Source organism: Taudactylus pleione, unplaced genomic scaffold (genome assembly GCF_031769625.1).
Source record: "Taudactylus pleione unplaced genomic scaffold, aTauple2 ptg000399l, whole genome shotgun sequence".
In the NCBI taxonomy this organism is placed as follows: Eukaryota; Metazoa; Chordata; class Amphibia; order Anura; family Myobatrachidae; genus Taudactylus; species Taudactylus pleione.
The window spans coordinates 560,997-581,542 of NW_028284801.1; positions in this window are offsets into that span (position 1 = coordinate 560,997).

Here is a 20,546-nt window from a genome sequence, read left to right on the forward strand (position 1 = left end):
GTGTTTCAGCATGTTTTATGTTACGTAACACTAATAGCGACTATAACACTTTAACGTAGTGATTTTCTTGAAAATACACCTGTACTGGATCACAGAACATAGGCATGCTGCATATCATTTTAATCTGCAGAAGCAGATTGTTCTAATAAGATGCATTTTAGGGTAAAAAGATGCATTAAAATATGCACAATGCTACCAAGTCACACAGCACTCCTATGACCTTAGACTCAAAACATTTATCTCAACATCCTATCACTTGAAATTTCTGCTATACAGTAGACATTGTATTGTACACATAACAGGGGGCAAGTTTCACATAATGAGAGATCATGTTAGGTTCAATACTTTTAAAATACACTACTTTGTTCTTCCCTTCTCCATTCCTCTCTTTGTATGGCCACCCAAGTTCCTAAACCACCTCACCCCACCATCACACAATTACTATTCATCTGCATTGAGCTCATTATATGGCTCACCAACACCCCACCTTCTTTTGCTTCTATTCAATGCTGCCGCATGCTGAGCCTGCTATTGACACTGTACACATTGTCTGCTTTAATTGCATACTTCACATCACATACACAACAGGTGAAGCTCTCCACACGAACATACAGTGGAGGCTAATGGGTATGGTCTGTGCTTTGTACCTTGAGGGTTGGGGTTCGAATCATGGAAGGGGAGTTTTTTTCCCTTTTCTTTTTAATCTTTATTATTAGATTAAATATAAATCACTTGGTGGTGTGTGTTAATTCTGTTATCGCGTGGTGTGACTCAGTAGTGCGAGCATTTTTATGCATTTTTTTACCTTCAAATGCATCTGAATCATACAGCAAATCAATTTGATAGCACAAGCAGCTTTTGCTGATGAAAACAATATGCAGCATGCCTATAATCTGTGAGCCAGTTCAAGTGTTTCAGCATGTTTTATGTTACGTAACACTAATAGCGACTATAACACTTTAACGTAGTGATTTTCTTGAAAATACACCTGTACTGGATCACAGAACATAGGCATGCTGCATATCATTTTAATCTGCAGAAGCAGATTGTTCTAATAAGATGCATTTTAGGGTAAAAAGATGCATTAAAATATGCACAATGCTACCAAGTCACACAGCACTCCTATGACCTTAGACTCAAAACATTTATCTCAACATCCTATCACTTGAAATTTCTGCTATACAGTAGACATTGTATTGTACACATAACAGGGGGCAAGATTCACATAATGAGAGATCATGTTAGGTTCAATACTTTTAAAATACACTACTTTGTTCTTCCCTTCTCCATTCCTCTCTTTGTATGGCCACCCAAGTTCCTAAACCACCTCCCCCCACCATCACACAATTACTATTCATCTGCATTGAGCTCATTATATGGCTCACCAACACCCCACCTTCTTTTGCTTCTATTCAATGCTGCCGCATGCTGAGCCTGCTATTGACACTGTACACATTGTCTGCTTTAATTGCATACTTCACATCACATACACAACAGGTGAAGCTCTCCACACGGACATACTGTGTAGGCTAATGGGTATGGTCTGTGCTTTGTAACTTGAGGGTTGGGGTTCGAATCATGGAAGGGGAGTTTTTTTCCTTTTTCTTTTTAATCTTTATTATTAGATTAAAAATAAATCACTTGGTGGTGTTTGTCAATTCTGTTATGGCATGGTGTGACTCGGTAGCGCGAGCATTTTTATGCATCTTTTTACCTTCAAATGCATCTGAATCATACAGCAAATCAATTTGATAGCACAAGCAGCTTTTGCTGATGATAACAATATGCAGCATGCCTATAATCTGTGAGCCAGTTCAAGTGTTTCAGCATGTTTTATGTTACGTAACACTAATAGCGACAATAACACTTTAACGTAGTGATTTTCTTGAAAATACACCTGTACTGGATCACAGAACATAGGCATGCTGCATATCATTTTAATCTGCAGAAGCAGATTGTTCTAATAAGATGCATTTTAGGGAAAAAGATGCATTAAAATATGCACAATGCTACCAAGTCACACAGCACTCCTATGACCTTAGACTCAAAACATTTCTCTCAACATCCTATCACTTGACATTTCTGCTATACAGTAGACATTGTATTGTACACATAACAGGGGGCAAGTTTCACATAATGAGAGATCATGTTAAGTTCAATACTTTTAAAATACACTACTTTGTACTTCCCTTCTCCATTCCTCTCTTTGTATGGCCACCCAAGTTCCTAAACCACCTCCCCCCACCATCACACAATTACTATTCATCTGCGTTGAGCTCATTATTTGACTCACCAACACTCCACCTTCTTTTGATTCTATTCAATGCTGCCGCATGCTGAGCCTGCTATTGACACTGTACACATTGTCTGCTTTAATTGCATACTTCACATCACATACACAACAGGTGAAGCTCTCCACACGGACATACTGTGTAGGCTAATGGGTATGGTCTGTGCTTTGTAACTTGAGGGTTGGGGTTCAAATCATGGAAGGGGAGTTTTTTTCCTTTTTCTTTTTAATCTTTATTATTAGATTAAAAATAAATCACTTGGTGGTGTGTGTCAATTCTGTTATGGCATGGTGTGACTCGGTAGCGCGAGCATTTTTATGCATCTTTTTACCTTCAAATGCATCTGAATCATACAGCAAATCAATTTGATAGCACAAGCAGCTTTTGCTGATGAAAACAATATGCAGCATGCCTATAATCTGTGAGCCAGTTCAAGTGTTTCAGCATGTTTTATGTTACGTAACACTAATAGCGACTATAACACTTTAACGTAGTGATTTTCTTGAAAATACACCTGTACTGGATCACAGAACATAGGCATGCTGCATATCATTTTAATCTGCAGAAGCAGATTGTTCTAATAAGATGCATTTTAGGGTAAAAAGATTCATTAAAATATGCACAATGCTACCAAGTCACACAGCACTCCTATGACCTTAGACTCAAAACATTTATCTCAACATCCTATCACTTGAAATTTCTGCTATACAGTAGACATTGTATTGTACACATAACAGGGGGCAAGTTTCACATAATGAGAGATCATGTTAGGTTCAATACTTTTAAAATACACTACTTTGTTCTTCCCTTCTCCATTCCTCTCTTTGTATGGCCACCCAAGTTCCTAAACCACCTCCCCCCACCATCACACAATTACTATTCATCTGCATTGAGCTCATTATATGGCTCACCAACACCCCACCATCTTTTGCTACTATTCAATGCTGCCGCATGCTGAGCCTGCTATTGACAATGTACACATTGTCTGCTTTAATTGCATACTTCACATCACATACACAACAGGTGAAGCTCTCCACACGGACATACTGTGTAGGCTAATGGGTATGGTCTGTGCTTTGTAACTTGAGGGTTGGGGTTCGAATCATGGAAGGGGAGTTTTTTTCCTTTTTCTTTTTAATCTTTATTATTAGATTAAAAATAAATCACTTGGTGGTGTTTGTCAATTCTGTTATGGCATGGTGTGACTCGGTAGCGCGAGCATTTTTATGCATCTTTTTACCTTCAAATGCATCTGAATCATACAGCAAATCAATTTGATAGCACAAGCAGCTTTTGCTGATGAAAACAATATGCAGCATGCCTATAATCTGTGAGCCAGTTCAAGTGTTTCAGCATGTTTTATGTTACGTAACACTAATAGCGACTATAACACTTTAACGTAGTGATTTTCTTGAAAATACACCTGTACTGGATCACAGAACATAGGCATGCTGCATATCATTTTAATCTGCAGAAGCAGATTGTTCTAATAAGATTCATTTTAGGGTAAAAAGATGCATTAAAATATGCACAATACTACCAAGTCACACAGCACTCCTATGACCTTAGACTCAAAACATTTATCTCAACATCCTATCACTTGAAATTTCTGCTATACAGTAGACATTGTATTGTACACATAACAGGGGGCAAGTTTCACATAATGAGAGATCATGTTAGGTTCAATACTTTTAAAATACACTACTTTGTTCTTCCCTTCTCCATTCCTCTCTTTGTATGGCCACCCAAGTTCCTAAACCACCTCCCCCCACCATCACACAATTACTATTCATCTGCATTGAGCTCATTATATGATTGAGCTCATTATATGGCTCACCAACACCCCACCTTCTTTTGCTTCTATTCAATGCTGCCGCATGCTGAGCCTGCTATTGACACTGTACACATTGTCTGCTTTAATTGCATACTTCACATCACATACACAACAGGTGAAACTCTCCACACGGACATACTGTGTAGGCTAATGGGTATTGTCTGTGCTTTGTAACTTGAGGGTTGGGGTTCGAATCATGGAAGGGGAGTTTTTTTCCTTTTTCTTTTTAATCTTTATTATTAGACTAAAAATAAATCACTTGGTGGTGTGTGTCAATTCTGTTATGGCATGGTGTGACTCGGTAGCGCGAGCATTTTTATGCATCTTTTTACCTTCAAATGCATCTGAATCATACAGCAAATCAATTTGATAGCACAAGCAGCTTTTGCTGATGAAAACAATATGCAGCATGCCTATAATCTGTGAGCCAGTTCAAGTGTTTCAACATGTTTTATGTTACGTAACACTAATAGCGACTATAACACTTTAACGTAGTGATTTTCTTGAAAATACTCTAGTACTGGATCACAGAACATAGGCATGCTGCATATCATTTTAATCTGCAGAAGCAGATTGTTCTAATAAGATGCATTTTAGGGTAAAAAGATGCATTAAAATATGCACAATGCTACCAAGTCACACAGCACTCCTATGACCTTAGACTCAAAACATTTATCTCAACATCCTATCACTTGAAATTTCTGCTATACAGTAGACATTGTATTGTACACATAACAGGGGGCAAGTTTCACATAATGAGAGATCATGTTAGGTTCAATACTTTTAAAATACACTACTTTGTTCTTCCCTTCTCCATTCCTCTCTTTGTATGGCCACCCAAGTTCCTAAACCACCTCCCCCCACCATCACACAATTACTATTCATCTGCATTGAGCTCATTATATGGCTCACCAACACCCCACCTTCTTTTGCTTCTATTCAATGCTGCCGCATGCTGAGCCTGCTATTGACACTGTACACATTGTCTGCTTTAATTGCATACTTCACATCACATACACAACAGGTGAAGCTCTCCCCACGGACATACTGTGTAGGCTAATGGGTATGGTCTCTGCTTTGTAACTTGAGGGTTGGGGTTCGAATCATGGAAGGGGAGTTTTTTTTTCCTTTTTCTTTTTAATCTTTATTATTAGATTAAAAATAAATCACTTGGTGGTGTGTGTCAATTCTGTTATGGCATGGTGTGACTCGGTAGCGCGAGCATTTTTATGCATCTTTTTACCTTCAAATGCATCTGAATCATACAGCAAATCAATTTGATAGCACAAGCAGCTTTTGCTGATGAAAACAATATGCAGCATGCCTATAATCTGTGAGCCAGTTCAAGCGTTTCAGCATGTTTTATGTTACGTAACACTAATAGCGACTATAACACTTTAACGTAGTGATTTTCTTGAAAATACTCCTGTACTGGATCACAGAACATAGGCATGCTGCATATCATTTTAATCTGCAGAAGCAGATTGTTCTAATAAGATGCATTTTAGGGTAAAAAGATGCATTAAAATATGCACAATGCTACCAAGTCACACAGCACTCCTATGACCTTAGACTCAAAACATTTATCTCAACATCCTATCACTTGAAATTTCTGCTATACAGTAGACATTGTATTGTACACATAACAGGGGGCAAGTTTCACATAATGAGAGATCATGTTAGGTTCAATACTTTTAAAATACACTACTTTGTTCTTCCCTTCTCCATTCCTCTCTTTGTATGGCCACCCAAGTTCCTAAACCACCTCCCCCCACCATCACACAATTACTATTCATCTGCATTGAGCTCATTATATGGCTCACCAACACCCCACCTTCTTTTGCTTCTATTCAATGCTGCCGCATGCTGAGCCTGCTATTGACACTGTACACATTGTCTGCTTTAATTGCATACTTCACATCACATACACAACAGGTGAAGCTCTCCACACGGACATACTGTGTAGGCTAATGGGTATGGTCTCTGCTTTGTAACTTGAGGGTTGGGGTTCGAATCATGGAAGGGGAGTTTTTTTTTCCTTTTTCTTTTTAATCTTTATTATTAGATTAAAAATAAATCACTTGGTGGTGTGTGTCAATTCTGTTATGGCATGGTGTGACTCGGTAGCGCGAGCATTTTTATGCATCTTTTTACCTTCAAATGCATCTGAATCATACAGCAAATCAATTTGATAGCACAAGCAGCTTTTGCTGATGAAAACAATATGCAGCATGCCTATAATCTGTGAGCCAGTTCAAGCGTTTCAGCATGTTTTATGTTACGTAACACTAATAGCGACTATAACACTTTAACGTAGTGATTTTCTTGAAAATACTCCTGTACTGGATCACAGAACATAGGCATGCTGCATATCATTTTAATCTGCAGAAGCAGATTGTTCTAATAAGATGCATTTTAGGGTAAAAAGATGCATTAAAATATGCACAATGCTACCAAGTCACACAGCACTCCTATGACCTTAGACTCAAAACATTTATCTCAACATCCTATCACTTGAAATTTCTGCTATACAGTAGACATTGTATTGTACACATAACAGGGGGCAAGTTTCACATAATGAGAGATCATGTTAGGTTCAATACTTTTAAAATACACTACTTTGTTCTTCCCTTCTCCATTCCTCTCTTTGTATGGCCACCCAAGTTCCTAAACCACCTCCCCCCACCATCACACAATTACTATTCATCTGCATTGAGCTCATTATATGGCTCACCAACACCCCACCTTCTTTTGCTTCTATTCAATGCTGCCGCATGCTGAGCCTGCTATTGACACTGTACACATTGTCTGCTTTAATTGCATACTTCACATCACATACACAACAGGTGAAGTTCTCCACATGGACATACTGTGTAGGCTAATGGGTATGGTCTGTGCTTTGTAACTTGAGGGTTTGGGTTCGAATCATGGAAGGGGAGTTTTTTTCCTTTTTCTTTTTAATCTTTATTATTAGACTAAAAATAAATCACTTGGTGGTGTGTGTCAATTCTGTTATGGCATGGTGTGACTCGGTAGCGCGAGCATTTCTATGCATCTTTATACCTTCAAATGCATCTGAATCATACAGCAAATCAATTTGATAGCACAAGCAGCTTTTGCTGATGAAAACAATATGCAGCATGCCTATAATCTGTCAGCCAGTTCAAGTGTTTCAGCATGTTTTATGTTACGTAACACTAATAGCGACTATAACACTTTAACGTAGTGATTTTCTTGAAAATACTCCTGTACTGGATCACAGAACATAGGCATGCTGCATATCATTTTAATCTGCAGAAGCAGATTGTTCTAATAAGATGCATTTTAGGGTAAAAAGATGCATTAAAATATGCACAATGCTACCAAGTCACACAGCACTCCTATGACCTTAGACTCAAAACATTTATCTCAACATCCTATCACTTGAAATTTCTGCTATACAGTAGACATTGTATTGTACACATAACAGGGGGCAAGTTTCACATAATGAGAGATCATGTTAGGTTCAATACTTTTAAAATACACTACTTTGTTCTTCCCTTCTCCATTCCTCTCTTTGTATGGCCACCCAAGTTCCTAAACCACCTCCCCCCACCATCACACAATTACTATTCATCTGCATTGAGCTCATTATATGGCTCACCAACACCCCACCTTCTTTTGCTTCTATTCAATGCTGCCGCATGCTGAGCCTGCTATTGACACTGTACACATTGTCTGCTTTAATTGCATACTTCACATCACATACACAACAGGTGAAGTTCTCCACACGGACATACTGTGTAGGCTAATGGGTATGGTCTGTGCTTTGTAACTTGAGGGTTGGGGTTCGAATCATGGAAGGGGAGTTTTTTTCCTTTTTCTTTTTAATCTTTATTATTAGATTAAAAATAAATCACTTGGTGGTGTGTGTCAATTCTGTTATGGCATGGTGTGACTCGGTAGCGCAAGCATTTTTATGCATCTTTTTACCTTCAAATGCATCTGAATCATACAGCAAATCAATTTGATAGCACAAGCAGCTTTTGCTGATGAAAACAATATGCAGCATGCCTATAATCTGTGAGCCAGTTCAAGTGTTTCAGCATGTTTTATGTTACGTAACACTAATAGCGACTATAACACTTTAACGTAGTGATTTTCTTGAAAATACTCCTGTACTGGATCACAGAACATAGGCATGCTGCATATCATTTTAATCTGCAGAAGCAGATTGTTCTAATAAGATGCATTTTAGGGTAAAAAGATGCATTAAAATATGCACAATGCTACCAAGTCACACAGCACTCCTATGACCTTAGACTCAAAACATTTCTCTCAACATCCTATCACTTGACATTTCTGCTATACAGTAGACATTGTATTGTACACATAACAGGGGGCAAGTTTCACATAATGAGAGATCATGTTAAGTTCAATACTTTTAAAATACACTACTTTGTACTTCCCTTCTCCATTCCTCTCTTTGTATGGCCACCCAAGTTCCTAAACCACCTCCCCCCACCATCACACAATTACTATTCATCTGCGTTGAGCTCATTATTTGACTCACCAACACTCCACCTTCTTTTGATTCTATTCAATGCTGCCGCATGCTGAGCCTGCTATTGACACTGTACACATTGTCTGCTTTAATTGCATACTTCACATCACATACACAACAGGTGAAGCTCTCCACACGGACATACTGTGTAGGCTAATGGGTATGGTCTGTGCTTTGTAACTTGAGGGTTGGGGTTCGAATCATGGAAGGGGAGTTTTTTTCCTTTTTCTTTTTAATCTTTATTATTAGATTAAAAATAAATCACTTGGTGGTGTGTGTCAATTCTGTTATGGCATGGTGTGACTCGGTAGCGCGAGCATTTTTATGCATCTTTTTACCTTCAAATGCATCTGAATCATACAGCAAATCAATTTGATAGCACAAGCAGCTTTTGCTGATGAAAACAATATGCAGCATGCCTATAATCTGTGAGCCAGTTCAAGTGTTTCAGCATGTTTTATGTTACGTAACACTAATAGCGACTATAACACTTTAACGTAGTGATTTTCTTGAAAATACACCTGTACTGGATCACAGAACATAGGCATGCTGCATATCATTTTAATCTGCAGAAGCAGATTGTTCTAATAAGATGCATTTTAGGGTAAAAAGATTCATTAAAATATGCACAATGCTACCAAGTCACACAGCACTCCTATGACCTTAGACTCAAAACATTTATCTCAACATCCTATCACTTGAAATTTCTGCTATACAGTAGACATTGTATTGTACACATAACAGGGGGCAAGTTTCACATAATGAGAGATCATGTTAGGTTCAATACTTTTAAAATACACTACTTTGTTCTTCCCTTCTCCATTCCTCTCTTTGTATGGCCACCCAAGTTCCTAAACCACCTCCCCCCACCATCACACAATTACTATTCATCTGCATTGAGCTCATTATATGGCTCACCAACACCCCACCATCTTTTGCTACTATTCAATGCTGCCGCATGCTGAGCCTGCTATTGACAATGTACACATTGTCTGCTTTAATTGCATACTTCACATCACATACACAACAGGTGAAGCTCTCCACACGGACATACTGTGTAGGCTAATGGGTATGGTCTGTGCTTTGTAACTTGAGGGTTGGGGTTCGAATCATGGAAGGGGAGTTTTTTTCCTTTTTCTTTTTAATCTTTATTATTAGATTAAAAATAAATCACTTGGTGGTGTTTGTCAATTCTGTTATGGCATGGTGTGACTCGGTAGCGCGAGCATTTTTATGCATCTTTTTACCTTCAAATGCATCTGAATCATACAGCAAATCAATTTGATAGCACAAGCAGCTTTTGCTGATGAAAACAATATGCAGCATGCCTATAATCTGTGAGCCAGTTCAAGTGTTTCAGCATGTTTTATGTTACGTAACACTAATAGCGACTATAACACTTTAACGTAGTGATTTTCTTGAAAATACACCTGTACTGGATCACAGAACATAGGCATGCTGCATATCATTTTAATCTGCAGAAGCAGATTGTTCTAATAAGATTCATTTTAGGGTAAAAAGATGCATTAAAATATGCACAATGCTACCAAGTCACACAGCACTCCTATGACCTTAGACTCAAAACATTTATCTCAACATCCTATCACTTGAAATTTCTGCTATACAGTAGACATTGTATTGTACACATAACAGGGGGCAAGTTTCACATAATGAGAGATCATGTTAGGTTCAATACTTTTAAAATACACTACTTTGTTCTTCCCTTCTCCATTCCTCTCTTTGTATGGCCACCCAAGTTCCTAAACCACCTCCCCCCACCATCACACAATTACTATTCATCTGCATTGAGCTCATTATATGATTGAGCTCATTATATGGCTCACCAACACCCCACCTTCTTTTGCTTCTATTCAATGCTGCCGCATGCTGAGCCTGCTATTGACACTGTACACATTGTCTGCTTTAATTGCATACTTCACATCACATACACAACAGGTGAAACTCTCCACACGGACATACTGTGTAGGCTAATGGGTATGGTCTGTGCTTTGTAACTTGAGGGTTGGGGTTCGAATCATGGAAGGGGAGTTTTTTTCCTTTTTCTTTTTAATCTTTATTATTAGACTAAAAATAAATCACTTGGTGGTGTGTGTCAATTCTGTTATGGCATGGTGTGACTCGGTAGCGCGAGCATTTTTATGCATCTTTTTACCTTCAAATGCATCTGAATCATACAGCAAATCAATTTGATAGCACAAGCAGCTTTTGCTGATGAAAACAATATGCAGCATGCCTATAATCTGTGAGCCAGTTCAAGTGTTTCAGCATGTTTTATGTTACGTAACACTAATAGCGACTATAACACTTTAACGTAGTGATTTTCTTGAAAATACTCTAGTACTGGATCACAGAACATAGGCATGCTGCATATCATTTTAATCTGCAGAAGCAGATTGTTCTAATAAGATGCATTTTAGGGTAAAAAGATGCATTAAAATATGCACAATGCTACCAAGTCACACAGCACTCCTATGACCTTAGACTCAAAACATTTATCTCAACATCCTATCACTTGAAATTTCTGCTATACAGTAGACATTGTATTGTACACATAACAGGGGGCAAGTTTCACATAATGAGAGATCATGTTAGGTTCAATACTTTTAAAATACACTACTTTGTTCTTCCCTTCTCCATTCCTCTCTTTGTATGGCCACCCAAGTTCCTAAACCACCTCCCCCCACCATCACACAATTACTATTCATCTGCATTGAGCTCATTATATGGCTCACCAACACCCCACCTTCTTTTGCTTCTATTCAATGCTGCCGCATGCTGAGCCTGCTATTGACACTGTACACATTGTCTGCTTTAATTGCATACTTCACATCACATACACAACAGGTGAAGCTCTCCACACGGACATACTGTGTAGGCTAATGGGTATGGTCTCTGCTTTGTAACTTGAGGGTTGGGGTTCGAATCATGGAAGGGGAGTTTTTTTTTCCTTTTTCTTTTTAATCTTTATTATTAGATTAAAAATAAATCACTTGGTGGTGTGTGTCAATTCTGTTATGGCATGGTGTGACTCGGTAGCGCGAGCATTTTTATGCATCTTTTTACCTTCAAATGCATCTGAATCATACAGCAAATCAATTTGATAGCACAAGCAGCTTTTGCTGATGAAAACAATATGCAGCATGCCTATAATCTGTGAGCCAGTTCAAGCGTTTCAGCATGTTTTATGTTACGTAACACTAATAGCGACTATAACACTTTAACGTAGTGATTTTCTTGAAAATACTCCTGTACTGGATCACAGAACATAGGCATGCTGCATATCATTTTAATCTGCAGAAGCAGATTGTTCTAATAAGATGCATTTTAGGGTAAAAAGATGCATTAAAATATGCACAATGCTACCAAGTCACACAGCACTCCTATGACCTTAGACTCAAAACATTTATCTCAACATCCTATCACTTGAAATTTCTGCTATACAGTAGACATTGTATTGTACACATAACAGGGGGCAAGTTTCACATAATGAGAGATCATGTTAGGTTCAATACTTTTAAAATACACTACTTTGTTCTTCCCTTCTCCATTCCTCTCTTTGTATGGCCACCCAAGTTCCTAAACCACCTCCCCCCACCATCACACAATTACTATTCATCTGCATTGAGCTCATTATATGGCTCACCAACACCCCACCTTCTTTTGCTTCTATTCAATGCTGCCGCATGCTGAGCCTGCTATTGACACTGTACACATTGTCTGCTTTAATTGCATACTTCACATCACATACACAACAGGTGAAGCTCTCCACACGGACATACTGTGTAGGCTAATGGGTATGGTCTCTGCTTTGTAACTTGAGGGTTGGGGTTCGAATCATGGAAGGGGAGTTTTTTTTTCCTTTTTCTTTTTAATCGTTATTATTAGATTAAAAATAAATCACTTGGTGGTGTGTGTCAATTCTGTTATGGCATGGTGTGACTCGGTAGCGCGAGCATTTTTATGCATCTTTTTACCTTCAAATGCATCTGAATCATACAGCAAATCAATTTGATAGCACAAGCAGCTTTTGCTGATGAAAACAATATGCAGCATGCCTATAATCTGTGAGCCAGTTCAAGTGTTTCAACATGTTTTATGTTACGTAACACTAATAGCGACTATAACACTTTAACGTAGTGATTTTCTTGAAAATACTCCTGTACTGGATCACAGAACATAGGCATGCTGCATATCATTTTAATCTGCAGAAGCAGATTGTTCTAATAAGATGCATTTTAGGGTAAAAAGATGCATTAAAATATGCACAATGCTACCAAGTCACACAGCACTCCTATGACCTTAGACTCAAAACATTTATCTCAACATCCTATCACTTGAAATTTCTGCTATACAGTAGACATTGTATTGTACACATAACAGGGGGCAAGTTTCACATAATGAGAGATCATGTTAGGTTCAATACTTTTAAAATACACTACTTTGTTCTTCCCTTCTCCATTCCTCTCTTTGTATGGCCACCGAAAGTTCCTAAACCACCTCCCCCCACCATCACACAATTACTATTCATCTGCATTGAGCTCATTATATGGCTCACCAACACCCCACCTTCTTTTGCTTCTATTCAATGCTGCCGCATGCTGAGCCTGCTATTGACACTGTACACATTGTCTGCTTTAATTGCATACTTCACATCACATACACAACAGGTGAAGTTCTCCACATGGACATACTGTGTAGGCTAATGGGTATGGTCTGTGCTTTGTAACTTGAGGGTTTGGGTTCGAATCATGGAAGGGGAGTTTTTTTCCTTTTTCTTTTTAATCTTTATTATTAGACTAAAAATAAATCACTTGGTGGTGTGTGTCAATTCTGTTATGGCATGGTGTGACTCGGTAGCGCGAGCATTTCTATGCATCTTTATACCTTCAAATGCATCTGAATCATACAGCAAATCAATTTGATAGCACAAGCAGCTTTTGCTGATGAAAACAATATGCAGCATGCCTATAATCTGTCAGCCAGTTCAAGTGTTTCAGCATGTTTTATGTTACGTAACACTAATAGCGACTATAACACTTTAACGTAGTGATTTTCTTGAAAATACTCCTGTACTGGATCACAGAACATAGGCATGCTGCATATCATTTTAATCTGCAGAAGCAGATTGTTCTAATAAGATGCATTTTAGGGTAAAAAGATGCATTAAAATATGCACAATGCTACCAAGTCACACAGCACTCCTATGACCTTAGACTCAAAACATTTATCTCAACATCCTATCACTTGAAATTTCTGCTATACAGTAGACATTGTATTGTACACATAACAGGGGGCAAGTTTCACATAATGAGAGATCATGTTAGGTTCAATACTTTTAAAATACACTACTTTGTTCTTCCCTTCTCCATTCCTCTCTTTGTATGGCCACCCAAGTTCCTAAACCACCTCCCCCCACCATCACACAATTACTATTCATCTGCATTGAGCTCATTATATGGCTCACCAACACCCCACCTTCTTTTGCTTCTATTCAATGCTGCCGCATGCTGAGCCTGCTATTGACACTGTACACATTGTCTGCTTTAATTGCATACTTCACATCACATACACAACAGGTGAAGTTCTCCACACGGACATACTGTGTAGGCTAATGGGTATGGTCTGTGCTTTGTAACTTGAGGGTTGGGGTTCGAATCATGGAAGGGGAGTTTTTTTCCTTTTTCTTTTTAATCTTTATTATTAGATTAAAAATAAATCACTTGGTGGTGTGTGTCAATTCTGTTATGGCATGGTGTGACTCGGTAGCGCGAGCATTTTTATGCATCTTTTTACCTTCAAATGCATCTGAATCATACAGCAAATCTATTTGATAGCACAAGCAGCTTTTGCTGATGAAAACAATATGCAGCATGCCTATAATCTGTGAGCCAGTTCAAGTGTTTCAGCATGTTTTATGTTACGTAACACTAATAGCGACTATAACACTTTAACGTAGTGATTTTCTTGAAAATACTCCTGTACTGGATCACAGAACATAGGCATGCTGCATATCATTTTAATCTGCAGAAGCAGATTGTTCTAATAAGATGCATTTTAGGGTAAAAAGATGCATTAAAATATGCACAATGCTACCAAGTCACACAGCACTCCTATGACCTTAGACTCAAAACATTTATCTCAACATCCTATCACTTGAAATTTCTGCTATACAGTAGACATTGTATTGTACACATAACAGGGGGCAAGTTTCACATAATGAGAGATCATGTTAGGTTCAATACTTTTAAAATACACTACTTTGTTCTTCCCTTCTCCATTCCTCTCTTTGTATGGCCACCCAAGTTCCTAAACCACCTCCCCCCACCATCACACAATTACTATTCATCTGCATTGAGCTCATTATATGGCTCACCAACACCCCACCTTCTTTTGCTTCTATTCAATGCTGCCGCATGCTGAGCCTGCTATTGACACTGTACACATTGTCTGCTTTAATTGCATACTTCACATCACATACACAACAGGTGAAGCTCTCCACATGGACATACTGTGTAGGCTAATGGGTATGGTCTGTGCTTTATAACTTGAGGGTTTGGGTTCGAATCATGGAAAGGGAGTTTTTTTCCTTTTTCTTTTTAATCTTTATTATTAGACTAAAAATAAATCACTTGGTGGTGTGTGTCAATTCTGTTATGGCATGGTGTGACTCGGTAGCGCGAGCATTTCTATGCATCTTTATACCTTCAAATGCATCTGAATCATACAGCAAATCAATTTGATAGCACAAGCAGCTTTTGCTGATGAAAACAATATGCAGCATGCCTATAATCTGTGAGCCAGTTCAAGTGTTTCAGCATGTTTTATGTTACGTAACACTAATAGCGACTATAACACTTTAACGTAGTGATTTTCTTGAAAATACACCTGTACTGGATCACAGAACATAGGCATGCTGCATATCATTTTAATCTGCAGAAGCAGATTGTTCTAATAAGATGCATTTTAGGGTAAAAAGATGCATTAAAATATGCACAATGCTACCAAGTCACACAGCACTCCTATGACCTTAGACTCAAAACATTTATCTCAACATCCTATCACTTGAAATTTCTGCTATACAGTAGACATTGTATTGTACACATAACAGGGGGCAAGTTTCACATAATGAGAGATCATGTTAGGTTCAATACTTTTAAAATACACTACTTTGTTCTTCCCTTCTCCATTCCTCTCTTTGTATGGCCACCCAAGTTCCTAAACCACCTCCCCCCACCATCACACAATTACTATTCATCTGCATTGAGCTCATTATATGGCTCACCAACACCCCACCTTCTTTTGCTTCTATTCAATGCTGCCGCATGCTGAGCCTGCTATTGACACTGTACACATTGTCTGCTTTAATTGCATACTTCACATCACATACACAACAGGTGAAGCTCTCCACACGAACATACAGTGGAGGCTAATGGGTATGGTCTGTGCTTTGTACCTTGAGGGTTGGGGTTCGATTCATGGAAGGGGAGTTTTTTTCCCTTTTCTTTTTAATCTTTATTATTAGATTAAATATAAATCACTTGGTGGTGTGTGTTAATTCTGTTATGGCGTGGTGTGACTCAGTAGTGCGAGCATTTTTATGCATTTTTTTACCTTCAAATGCATCTGAATCATACAGCAAATCAATTTGATAGCACAAGCAGCTTTTGCTGATGAAAACAATATGCAGCATGCCTATAATCTGTGAGCCAGTTCAAGTGTTTCAGCATGTTTTATGTTACGTAACACTAATAGCGACTATAACACTTTAACGTAGTGATTTTCTTGAAAATACACCTGTACTGGATCACAGAACATAGGCATGCTGCATATCATTTTAATCTGCAGAAGCAGATTGTTCTAATAAGATGCATTTTAGGGTAAAAAGATGCATTAAAATATGCACAATGCTACCAAGTCACACAGCACTCCTATGACCTTAGACTCAAAACATTTATCTCAACATCCTATCACTTGAAATTTCTGCTATACAGTAGACATTGTATTGTACACATAACAGGGGGCAAGTTTCACATAATGAGAGATCATGTTAGGTTCAATACTTTAAAAATACACTACTTTGTTCTTCCCTTCTCCATTCCTCTCTTTGTATGGCCACCCAAGTTCCTAAACCACCTCCCTCACCATCACACAATTACTTTTCATCTGCATTGAGCTCATTATATGGCTCACCAACACCCCACCTTCTTTTGCTTCTATTCAATGCTGCCGCATGCTGAGCCTGCTATTGACACTGTACACATTGTCTGCTTTAATTGCATACTTCACATCACATACACAACAGGTGAAGCTCTCCACACGAACATACAGTGGAGGCTAATGGGTATGGTCTGTGCTTTGTACCTTGAGGGTTGGGGTTCGATTCATGGAAGGGGAGTTTTTTTCCCTTTTCTTTTTAATCTTTATTATTAGATTAAATATAAATCACTTGGTGGTGTGTGTTAATTCTGTTATGGCGTGGTGTGACTCAGTAGTGCGAGCATTTTTATGCATTTTTTTACCTTCAAATGCATCTGAATCATACAGCAAATCAATTTGATAGCACAAGCAGCTTTTGCTGATGAAAACAATATGCAGCATGCCTATAATCTGTGAGCCAGTTCAAGTGTTTCAGCATGTTTTATGTTACGTAACACTAATAGCGACTATAACACTTTAACGTAGTGATTTTCTTGAAAATACACCTGTACTGGATCACAGAACATAGGCATGCTGCATATCATTTTAATCTGCAGAAGCAGATTGTTCTAATAAGATGCATTTTAGGGTAAAAAGATGCATTAAAATATGCACAATGCTACCAAGTCACACAGCACTCCTATGACCTTAGACTCAAAACATTTATCTCAACATCCTATCACTTGAAATTTCTGCTATACAGTAGACATTGTATTGTACACATAACAGGGGGCAAGTTTCACATAATGAGAGATCATGTTAGGTTCAATACTTTTAAAATACACTACTTTGTTCTTCCCTTCTCCATTCCTCTCTTTGTATGGCCACCCAAGTTCCTAAACCACCTCCCCCCACCATCACACAATTACTATTCATCTGCATTGAGCTCATTATATGGCTCACCAACACCCCACCTTCTTTTGCTTCTATTCAATGCTGCCGCATGCTGAGCCTGCTATTGACACTGTACACATTGTCTGCTTTAATTGCATACTTCACATCACATACACAACAGGTGAAGCTCTCCACATGGACATACTGTGTAGGCTAATGGGTATGGTCTGTGCTTTGTAACTTGAGGGTTTGGGTTCGAATCATGGAAGGGGAGTTTTTTTCCTTTTTCTTTTTAATCTTTATTATTAGACTAAAAATAAATCACTTGGTGGTGTGTGTCAATTCTGTTATGGCATGGTGTGACTCGGTAGCGCGAGCATTTCTATGCATCTTTTTACCTTCAAATGCATCTGAATCATACAGCAAATCAATTTGATAGCACAAGCAGCTTTTGCTGATGAAAACAATATGCAGCATGCCTATAATCTGTGAGCCAGTTCAAGTGTTTCAGCATGTTTTATGTTACGTAACACTAATAGCGACTATAACACTTTAACGTAGTGATTTTCTTGAAAATACACCTGTACTGGATCACAGAACATAGGCATGCTGCATATCATTTTAATCTGCAGAAGCAGATTGTTCTAATAAGATGCATTTTAGGGTAAAAAGATGCATTAAAATATGCACAATGCTACCAAATTACACAGCACTCCTATGACCTTAGACTCAAAACATTTATCTCAACATCCTATCACTTGAAATTTCTGCTATACAGTAGACATTGTATTGTACACATAACAGGGGGCAAGTTTCACATAATGAGAGATCATGTTAGGTTCAATACTTTTAAAATACACTACTTTGTTCTTCCCTTCTCCATTCCTCTCTTTGTATGGCCACCCAAGTTCCTAAACCACCTCCCCCCACCATCACACAATTACTATTCATCTGCATTGAGCTCATTATATGGCTCACCAACACCCCACCTTCTTTTGCTTCTATTCAATGCTGCCGCATGCTGAGCCTGCTATTGACACTGTACACATTGTCTGCTTTAATTGCATACTTCACATCACATACACAACAGGTGAAGCTCTCCACACGAACATACAGTGGAGGCTAATGGGTATGGTCTGTGCTTTGTACCTTGAGGGTTGGGGTTCGAATAATGGAAGGGGAGTTTTTTTCCCTTTTCTTTTTAATCTTTATTATTAGATTAAATATAAATCACTTGGTGGTGTGTGTTAATTCTGTTATGGCGTGGTGTGACTCAGTAGTGCGAGCATTTTTATGCATTTTTTTACCTTCAAATGCATCTGAATCATACAGCAAATCAATTTGATAGCACAAGCAGCTTTTGCTGATGAAAACAATATGCAGCATGCCTATAATCTGTGAGCCAGTTCAAGTGTTTCAGCATGTTTTATGTTACGTAACACTAATAGCGACTATAACACTTTAACGTAGTGATTTTCTTGAAAATACACCTGTACTGGATCACAGAACATAGGCATGCTGCATATCATTTTAATCTGCAGAAGCAGATTGTTCTAATAAGATGCATTTTAGGGTAAAAAGATGCATTAAAATATGCACAATGCTACCAAGTCACACAGCACTCCTATGACCTTAGACTCAAAACATTTATCTCAACATCCTATCACTTGAAATTTCTGCTATACAGTAGACATTGTATTGTACACATAACAGGGGGCAAGTTTCACATAATGAGAGATCATGTTAGGTTCAATACTTTTAAAATACACTACTTTGTTCTTCCCTTCTCCATTCCTCTCTTTGTATGGCCACCCAAGTTCCTAAACCACCTCCCCCCACCATCACACAATTACTTTTCATCTGCATTGAACTCATTGTATGGCTCACTAACACCCCACCTTCTTTTGCTTCTATTCAATGCTGCCGCATGCTGAGCCTGCTATTGACACTGTACACATTGTCTGCTTTAATTGCATACTTCACATCACATACACAACAGGTGAAGCTCTCCACACGGACATACTGTGTAGGCTAATGGGTATGGTCTGTGCTTTGTAACTTGAGGGTTTGGGTTCGAATCATGGAAGGGGAGTTTTTTTCCTTTTTCTTTTTAATCTTTATTATTAGACTAAAAATAAATCACTTGGTGGTGTGTGTCAATTCTGTTATGGCATGGTGTGACTCGGTAGCGCGAGCATTTTTATGCATCTTTTTACCTTCAAATGCATCTGAATCATACAGCAAATCAATTTGATAGCACAAGCAGCTTTTGCTGATGAAAACAATATGCAGCATGCCTATAATCTGTGAGCCAGTTCAAGTGTTTCAGCATGTTTTATGTTACGTAACACTAATAGCGACTATAACACTTTAACGTAGTGATTTTCTTGAAAATACACCTGTACTGGATCACAGAACATAGGCATGCTGCATATCATTTTAATCTGCAGAAGCAGATTGTTCTAATAAGATGCATTTTAGGGTAAAAAGATGCATTAAAATATGCACAATGCTACCAAGTCACACAGCACTCCTATGACCTTAGACTCAAAACATTTATCTCAACATCCTATCACTTGAAATTTCTGCTATACAGTAGACATTGTATTGTACACATAACAGGGGGCAAGTTTCACATAATGAGAGATCATGTTAGGTTCAATACTTTTAAAATACACTACTTTGTTCTTCCCTTCTCCATTCCTCTCTTTGTATGGCCACCCAAGTTCCTAAACCACCTCACCCCACCATCACACAATTACTATTCATCTGCATTGAGCTCATTATATGGCTCACCAACACCCCACCTTCTTTTGCTTCTATTCAA